Below are 3264 nucleotides of genomic sequence, written 5' to 3' on the forward strand. Positions count from 1 at the left end.
ACTAAAAATCTGATTTTAATCCCCACCAAATAAGGGCAAAATCACAATAAATTTGAATTTTCTCTCTTTTCTCTTACTCTATCGTACTCTCTTCCTCAAGCATTTTACCAAAACCTTAGCTTTTCTAATTTTTTTAAAATTTGTTTATAATTTCTCTACAATTATCATATCTACTGCAAGTTTTTATTTTTCATTCAAATTTTAAACTAATTAGAACCTAAATTTGCATTTTCTCCTATCCTATTTGCGTATATAGCATGTGTCTAAACTAATTATATAAAATTTAACTTATATTTAACATAAATATGCTTTTTCTTGTGATGATCAAAATATTAATAAAATAACTGTTCAAATCAAATAGATAAAAATGATGAGCATAATATTAATGAAGAAATATTTTTTAAAAATAAATCTGCATTTTCTTGGGTCAAATATGAATCATTTAAAAATTAAGAATAAAGTATTCGATTTATATAGAGTTTGATTGTATCCCCCTTAATTCAAAATATACGCGCCCGACCCTGGCGATCATTTGAAAATCAAACAATAATTTGGAAATTTGGCATTTTAGCCACTAAGGACTTGTAACATTCTTTATATATAATTTTATATCTATCTCGATTCATGCTACTTCAATTAACCCTAAAGCATAAATGTTATTATATTCACATGATATCCAAGAACAACATTTTAACATTTCAAAATGAAATGTTAAAATAAAATATTTAAAAAAAATCTTTATTTGAAGTCCTTTTTGTAATTGATCCATCACATGCTGAATCAATGTTAGTCCTGCTAGTTGGATTCAATCCAATATAGAAGTACTCGACTTGTAGCAACTTCGACAAACCACATTGTGGACATTGTCGAAGCAAACCTTTATATCTTTTCCATGTGTTCAAGAAATTATTTCTTTCGATTTAAAATCCACCGCAAGTGTACGGTTCGTTAACAAGTAGTAGAATGGATTATGAGTCCAACTATCGATCCCACAAGGATTGAATCAGTTTAAATCAACCTATTATGACCTTAACCGAAACACGAAAGTAACATGTATGCATTGTGATTTAACTAAGGAAGATGTAAACTATGATGCAATTATGAGAGAGAAACTTATACTAAATGTAAAATGATCTGGTTGCAATCTACGAGAATTTATGGAATTAATGAATTACTAACGCACTAGGATCACGAATTCCCAAGCAACACCCGTTCAACTTTTAATTATGCAAATTTAACACATATTCCCACAATTGATGAATCAATATTCCTATTTTAATTTAGAAATCTCTCTTGAACAATGTCAAACCTACCCCAATATGTGATTCGACTATATCTCTATAATGAATACTAACATACAGGAATGCATTATGATTTCATGAATATTCCACAATTCACACAAGGCATAGAGGTATATTTTTATCCCATATCGGACCCTATGATGATTTATACCATGTCGAGCCTATTTTCCTTCTCTTGAATGCATAAAACAAGCCACCAAAATCATATAATTACGTGCACAATAATAATATGAAAATAAAAACGTATAAATCATTCAATTCTAGAACATGTGCTTAAATATGTCAAATCTCCAAATCAAAAATCAAAACTTGTATTGCAAGGTTCATCGATCTCTTAGTACATGAAAAATCTAGCCTAATATACGAAAAAGAAGAAAATACAAAAATATTTGAAGAAACGTCATCACCCGAATTAAGTTTCAATCAATTCTTCAATTGGCGAGATGTTTTCCTCTTGTTCTATCTTCGTTTTCTCCTTCAAAATCTCTCTTTTTCTTCTAAAAATGGCGTCCGCTTCGTTCTGGTAGAGTTTTTGTTTATATAGGACCTTAAAAATCTTGTTTCCATAAGAGTTTCGACGAAATAAGGAAACTGCAGATTCGGCCTCCGAATTGCTCTATGCAACCGCATAGTACATCTCTATGCGGTCGCATAGAGTAAAAATTTTTGAGAATTTATTCTCGGGTGACCTCTATGTGGCCGCATAGAGGGTAGCATAGTGCTACCAACTATGGAAAAAGTCCATTTTGATCCTTGAACTTTCATTCTTCTTCATTTTAGTCCCTTTGCAATTCCTTCTTCTTCCAATCATCTTGTATCACGTTTGAGTCCATACTGAGCATATTTGCATTCCCAGTTGCTTTTTAGTTCAACTTTGAATATTTGCATCCTTAGTCCCTGAACTATTACTTTGCTCCATTTCAGTCCTTTTTCGGCTCTTTTCTCCTGAATTCCACCATTTCCATAGAAACGCCTACATTGCATGAATTCAACAAGATTAAGTCACAATTTAAACATTTTGCTCGTAATTAAGTCATATTTGTGATCTAAATAAGATTGCAAAAACACACTTATCAAACCCCTCAAACTTGAACTATTGTTTGTCCTCAAACAAAATAGTGACTTAATTCTGAATAAGCATGGCTTAATACCCTACCATGGCTCAGAATTGAACTAAATATTTGACTTTATTAAAATTTATCAGTGCGAAAATGACATCAACTTTTACCTATTAAATGCATACTTGACGTGTGTGTGAGTTCATGCCAACATATCAAATTCATGATGGGTTGATTGCCGACCCCAAGTGGTCAAATGTATCCTTACTCGCTCAAGAGATACACAACCTCCAAACTTATTCTTTTCACTCAATTATCCCAGAGTTGTATTTTAAGATTAGGAATTTACATAGCTGTAGTCCTCACCCTCTCGTAGTGTGGATTGATCTCACTATCACAAGTTGACATTTCAACAAGTGAAGGCTCTCCCAAGTTTGATTGCTTCGACACTCAAGATTAAAATAGGTTACTCGCCTCGCCTCAAAGGTATAGTTTCCTCAACCAAATGTCTAAGGGCTTTTTTTCATGTTATTGTCTTGCTTTTGTTTTTCTTACTTTCCAAAAAAAATTTCTTTTTTATCATCATCTCATTTGTTTTCTATACAACCCATGTAACGAGCTTTAGGTCGGTGACTCCCAAACCAATTGGCTTTAAGGCACCAGGTTTTAAACCCTTGCAGGCTTATTCACGCGAGTTATAAAAGCTCGATTAGAGGACTTTTTATTAACCTCTTTCCCTCTTACTTTCTATATGACCCCTTTAGCGAGCTTTAGGCCGGTGACTCCCAGGCCAGTTGACCTTCGGACACCAGATTCTGAAATATCTCTGCAGGCTTACTTGCTCGAGTCATAAAGGCATGAAAAGAAGTGTCTTATTCTCACAAATTAATTTTACGCCCTTATTG

This window comes from Olea europaea, chromosome 1 (assembly GCF_002742605.1).
Source record: "Olea europaea var. sylvestris chromosome 1, O_europaea_v1, whole genome shotgun sequence".
In the NCBI taxonomy this organism is placed as follows: Eukaryota; Viridiplantae; Streptophyta; class Magnoliopsida; order Lamiales; family Oleaceae; genus Olea; species Olea europaea.